The sequence below is a fragment of the Tursiops truncatus genome, chromosome 5 (genome assembly GCF_011762595.2).
Source record: "Tursiops truncatus isolate mTurTru1 chromosome 5, mTurTru1.mat.Y, whole genome shotgun sequence".
Lineage (NCBI taxonomy): Eukaryota > Metazoa > Chordata > Mammalia > Artiodactyla > Delphinidae > Tursiops > Tursiops truncatus.
The window spans coordinates 97,015,763-97,022,765 of record NC_047038.1 but is presented as its reverse complement, the minus strand read 5'-3'; positions in this window follow the sequence as shown (position 1 = coordinate 97,022,765).

Genomic DNA, 7,003 nt, shown 5'->3' with positions numbered 1-7,003 from the left:
AACGGGAGAGGCCACAACAGTGAGAGGCCCGCATACCGCTAAAAAAAAAAAAAAAAGGACTCGTGTGTGTGTGTGTGTGTGTGTGTGTGTGTGTGTGTGTGTGCGCGCGCGCGCGCGCGCTAAATATTTTTCCTCTCCTTGCAGCAGAAAGATTATTAGGCTTTCTCCAATGATAGTTTTATATTTGTCTAAAGCTGGTTCCCTTTCACTTTTTTTTCCTTCTGTCTCCTCCCTCTTCCCCGCTCTCCTGAGAAATCTTAAAGGTGAATTGACCAGAAAAAAATCATTTTGTTGGGACTTCCCTGGTGGCCCAGTGGTAAATAATCCACCTTCCAATGCGGTTACACAGGTTCAATCCCTGGTCGGGGAACTAAGATGCCACATGCCACAGGACAACTAAGCCTGCGCACCACAACTATTGAGCTCGCACACCTCAACAAGAGAGCCCGTGTGCCCGAAACTACAGAGCCCACGTGCTCTGGACCCCGAGCACTCCTGAGTTTGTATCCAGTAAGTCAGAAGAATGAGTGGCCTGAGGACCTTTGAACTTGCATCTGGTGTCTGAAGTGCAGGCAGTCTTGTTAGGGCTTGTGCTTTTAACCTGCGGAGTCTAACACTAATTCTGAATTGTATTTCAGTACACAAGGTAGATACCTAACAAGGAAATTCCTGGGCCACATGATTTCTATTCATTTTGTTTGGGGTTTTCCCTAACAGAAAAGATTTTGATAAGATAAACTTATCAAGTCATATTTGATAGATATTCCAAACATTTTTTTTTCTCTTCAGAGACTCCAGAAATAAACTATTCCAACCCTCATTTTTTCAGATGATGGAAACAAGGCCAGGAAAGTTAAAAATATAAAAGCAAATGGGAGTTCCCTGGTGGCCTAGTGGTTAGGATTCTGGGCTTTCCTTGTCGCTGCCCAGGGTCAGTCCCTGGTTGGGGAAATGATCCTGTAAGCCGCGTGGTGCAGCCAAAATATAGAAATAAACTGCATTAAATATATATATATATATATATATATATATATATATATATATGCAGAGCTGTGCTTTTGATTGGTAGTTCAGAACCCACTACTTTTAGGGGATTCCCTGCCTGTCCAGTGGTTAGGACTCGTTTCTTTCACTGCCAGGGCCTGGGTTCAGTCCCTGGTCGGGGAACTAAGATCTCACAAGCCACATGGTTTGGCCAAAAAAAAAAAAAAAGAACCCAATGCTTTTACTGATACTGTTTGAAAAATAGCAAACAATACTAAACTTAAATAAATTTAATCAGAAATAGACATATTTAAAAAAATTTTGCCAGCTATTTCAACTCTTCTATTGACAGACAAGAAAAGCAGGACATAACAGAATAAAGTGTCAAGTTTACAATGGTAAACTTGGGTCTATATTTAGAAAACTTTATGAAAAGCCATATTAATGTAAATAATAAAAATACAAAAAGAGAGACGGTTAAAGTGTGTGTGTGTGTGAGAGAGAGAGAGAGAGAGAGAGAGAGAGAGAGAGAGAGAGAGAGAGAGAGGTGGGTTGGTTTGGGACACTCCAAATCTGTGATTACAGAGAGAATTTTTCATAGATTTCTGTCTTTGATCTTCATACACAGCATACAGCATGTATGAAGGATCCAGTGGATCCAAAAATATTTGCAAGCCACACAAAAGATAAAGGACTAGTACTTAGAATATATAAAGACTATAAAGACCACAGTTCAGTCATAAAAAATAAAGAACTAGGGAGTTCCCTGGTGGTCCAGTGGTTAGGACTTTGCACTTTCACTACCGTGGCCCAAGTTCAAGCCCTGGTTGCAGACCTGAGGTCCTGCAAGCCACGTGGCATGGCCAAAAAAATAAAAATTTAAATTAGAATATGTCATAAAAGACATCATGATATTGTGGTTTATAATACTAAATACATATTTGTCTCTTTCTAACACATGATTCCCAAAATCCTTATAATATCCTAAGTGATTAGAGTAATAGGGGCATCTTTTGTTATAATAATTACTATTTTGTCCTCAGTTTCTGAAATAGCTTTAGAAAAATAAAGGTGAAATGTGTATCTTTTATTATTCATAAAAACTCCGTTTTACCCACCTGTGTGAATAAGGTGACTTTTTTTGGAAAGCCCCTAGATAACCACGTGATGGGAGCTGGTTGTAAGGGGAAACAACCATGTGATTAGAGGGTTGGAACTTTTGCCCACCACCTGATCTCCAAGGAGGGGAGAGGGGCTGGAGGTTGAATTTATCATAAATGATTGATAATTTAATCCATCATGCCTACAAGAGAAGGCCTCCATAAAAACACAAAAGGACAAGGTTTGGGGAGCTTCTGGGTTGGTGAAAACATAGAGATACTGGGAGAGCGATACATTCAGAGAGGGCACGGAAGCTCTGTGCCCCTTCCCTCATACATTGTCCTACACATCTCTTCTATCTGGTTTTCCTGAGCTGTATCCTTTTATAATAAACTGGTGATCTAGTAAGTAAACTGTTATCCTGAGTTCTGTGAGCCGCCCTAGCAAATTAATGGAACCTGAAGAGGGAGTTGTGGGAAACTCTGATTTACAGTCGGTTGGTCAGAAGAGCAGGTAAAGACCTGGACTTGTAGTTGGCATCTGAAGTGGAGGAGGCGGGGGCAGTCCTGTGGGTCTGAACCCTTAACCTGTGGATTTGAAGCTAACTCCAGGTAGACAGTGTCAGAATTGAGTTAAATTGTAGGACACCTATCGGGTGTCAGGAGGATCTGAGGATTGCTTGGTGTTGAGGAAAAACTCACACACCTCTGGTCACAGAAGTGCTGTGAATGTAAGTAAAAGAGGAAACAGAGTTTTGTTCCATTAGGCTTGGTGTCAGAACTGTTGTGAAGTGGAGTGTTTAAATGTGAGTGTAGTAGTAGTAGAGCAGAGGAAAAACACAAGGTGCATTTTCCCTGTAAACATGCATAGACATTTCACCGAAACAGGTGAAATATGCAGATGGCAAGTAATCACATGAAAAGTTGTATGACATCACTAATCCTCAGGAAATGCAAATTAAAAACACAATGGGATATCACTACACACCTATCAGAATGGCCGAAATAAAAAATAGTGATAATATCAAATACTGGTGAGGATGCAGAAAAAGTACATCAGACAGTGTTGGTGAGAATATAAAATGGTATAGCCACCCTGAAAACCTTTTGGCAGTTTTTTATAAAACAAAACATGCAAGTACTGTTCGACCCAGCAATTACACTTTTGGGCATTTATTCTAAAGAAATGAACATTTATGTTTGTACAAAAAGCTGTACATGGATGTTCATAGCAACTTTACTTGTAATAGCCCCAAACTGGAAACTGCTTAAATGTACTTCAACAGCTGAATGGTTTAAACAAACTGTCGTCCATTCATATCATGGGATACCATGCAAAAATAAAAAGGAATAAGCTACTGATACACGCCACAACCTGGGGATGGAACTCCAGAGAATTATACTGAGTGAAAAATAACCAACACCAAAAGGTTACAGACAGTGTTATTCCTTTATGTAATCTTTTGAAGTGATAAAATTTAGAAATGGAGAACAGCATAGTGATTTGGGGGTCAGGGATTAGCACAAGGTGCTGGAACTCTTTACCATGGTGGTGGGTACACCACCAGTACCTGTCCATGGCCCGTTAGAAACCAGACCGCACAGCAGGAGGTGAGCAGCGAGTGACTGGGTGAAGCTTCATCTGTATTTAGAGCCGCTCCCCATTGCTCGCATTACCGCCTGAGCTCCGCCTCCTGCCAGATCAGCGGTGGCATTAGATTCTCATAGGAGTGTGAATCCTACTGTGAACCCAGCATGCAAGGGATCTAGGTTGCACACTCCTTATAAGGATCTAATGCCTGATGATCTGAGGTGGAGCTGAGGGGTGATGCTAGCACTGGGGAGCAGCTGCAAATACAGATTATCATTAACAGAGAGGTTTGACTGCACAGAGACCATAATAAATTAGTTGCTTGCAGACTCATATCAAAACCCTATCAGTGAGTGGCAAGTGACAATTAAGCTGCATCTGGTGGCAGGCTTTATAGTGACAAGTGAGTTGATGTACTTCAATTGTACAGCTGCATCTGGTGGCAGGCTTTAAGTCAGAATCCAACACTTATTTTAGTCTGTGCGTGGCCCGCCCATTATTTTATTTACAGTTCTGTCTGCACGTCTTTCCCCAACTGTGCACTTGTCTCAGTCACAGTTTTGGTAAGCCCACAAGCTCACCCTAGCCAAAATGAATAAAAAACAAACATCGTTGGAGAGCCTCTTTGAAAAGGGGGAAAGACCCAATGATGAGACAGCAGAAGACACTAAGACTGCCAACAAAAAGAAAGCTGCATTTAGGGGGCTTCCCTGGTGGTTCAGTGGTTAAGAATCCACCTGCCAACGCAGGGGACACAGGTTTGAGCTCTGGTCTGGGAAGATCCCACATGCCATGGAGCAACTAAGCCCGAGCACCACAACTACTGAGCCTGCCCTCTAGAGCCCATGAGCCACAACTACTGAAGCCTGTGTGCCTAGAGCCCGCGCTCTGCAAGAGAAGCCACCGCAATGAGAAGCCTGCACACCACAACGAAGAGTAAACCCTGCTAACAGCAACTAGAGAAAGTCCACGTGCAGCAACAAAGGACCCAATGCAGCCAAAAATAAATAAATAAATAAAATCTAAAGAAAGAAAGAAAGCTGCATTTAAAAGAAAATACCAAGAGTCCTACTTAAATTATGGGTTCATTGCAACAGGTGATTCACACTCTCCAAGCCTGCTTTGTATAATATGTGGTGACTGGCCATCCAACGAAGCCATGAAACCTTCAAAACTGCTTCACCACATGGAGACCAATCACCCTGCATTAAAAGACAAGTCTTTGGAGTTTTTCAAAAGAAAAAGCTGTGAACACGAAGGACAGAAGCAATTATTGAAGGCCACCACTTCATGAAATGTGTCTGCACTGAGAGCATCATTCTTGGTGGCTAACTGCATTGCTAAAGCTAAGAAGCCCTTTACTGTTGGTGAAGAGTTAATCCTGCCTGCTGCTAAGGACGTTTGTCATGAACCTTTAGGAGAGGCTGCAGTTCAAAAGGTGGCACGCGTTCCTCTTTCGGCTAGCTCCATAACTGGATGAATTGATGAAATAGCGAGGATACTGAGGCACAATTGTTAGAGAAGATTACTGAGTCACCATGGTACACAATCCAGGTTGACGAGTACCGATGTTGACAACAAGGCAACAACGCTTGGTTTTTTTCGATATATTTTTCAGGAGGATGTGCATGAGGATATATTATGTGCACTTTTGTTGTGAACCAACACCACAGCTGCAGAACTATTCAAGTCTTTGAATGATTACGTATCAGGAAAACTGAACTGTTAATTTTGTGTTGGTTATATGCATGGACAGGGCGGCTGCCACGACTGGGCGACTTTCTGGTTTCACTACTCGGGTCAAAGATGTTGCTTCAGAATGTGAGTCTACGCACTTTGTCATCCATAGAGAAATGCTGGCTAGCTAAAAAATGTCACCTGAACTTAACAACGTTTTGATCAACCCCATTAAAGTACATGCCCTTAACTCACGTCTGTTCGCTCAGCTCTGTGAGGAGATGGAGGCAGAGCACACACGTCTTCTCTTACACAGAGTGAGATGGCTTTCTAGAGGTAGACCACTGGCCAGAGTTTTTGAGTTGTGAGCTCCAGAGATTTCTTTCAAAAAAACAGTCACCACTGGCAGCAAATTTCAGTGACACAGAATGGGTTGCAAAACTTGCTTACTTGTGTAACATATTCAAGCTTTCAACGAACTCAATCTGTCACTTCAGGGGAGAACAACAACTATGTTCAAATCTGCAGATAAAGTGGCTGCATTCAAAGCCAAACTGGAATTATGGGAGCGATGAGTGAACACTGGGAGTTTTGACATGTTTCAAACATTGGCAGAGATTTTGAAAGAGACTGAGCCAGGGCCTTCTTTTTCCCAGCTGGTGAATGATCCCCTATCTCAGCTTTCAAAACAGCTTGAGCATTACTCCCCAACCACAAAAGACCCCCAAACTGGGAAGGAATGGACCCAGGACCCATTTGTGAATAAGCCAGGTGAATCGACTTTGTCCGTGCTAGAAGAGGATCCACTGTTTGAGATCACAAATGACAGTGGCCTTAAAATTATGTTTGAGACAACTTCAAATCTCCATATGTTCTGGTTTAAAGTCATGGAGGAATATCCAGAGATTGCCACAAAAGCACTGAAAAGTCTGCTTCCATTTCCAGCATCCAATCCTTGTGAAGCAGGGTTTTCTGTGGTGAGAGCAACCAAAACGAGATTACGGAGTAGGGTGGACATAAGCAACACACTTCAGGTGTCACTGTCTCCCATCATCCCCAGATGGGACCATCTAGTTGCAGGAAAACAAGGTCAGGGCTCCCACTGGATTCTGCATTATGGTGAGATGTGTAATTATTTCTTTATATATTACAATGTAATAACAATAGAAATAAAGTGCACAATAAATGTAATGTGCTTGAATCATTCCGAAACAATCTCCCCACCCCGATCCGTGGAAAAATTGTCTTCCACGAAACCAGTCCCTGGTGCCAAAAAAGTTGGGGACTGCTGACGTACACAGAGTAAAACTGAGGAAGTGTGAAGATATGTGGATTGTATTCATGTCAATTTCCTGGTTCTGATTTAAATTGTAGTTTTGTAAAATGTTGCCATCGGAGGAAAATGGGTGAAATGTACATGGGATCCTTCTATGTTATTTTTTTTTTTGCGGTACGGGGGCCTCTCGCTGTTGTGGCCTCTCCCGTTGCGGAGCACAGGCTCCGGACGCGCAGGCTCAGCGGCCATGGCTCACGCGCCCAGCCGCTCCACGGCATGTGGGATCCTCCCGGACCGGGGCACGAACCCGCGTCCCCTGTATCGGCAGGCAGACTCTCAACCACTGTGCCACCAGGGAAGCCCCTATGTTATTTC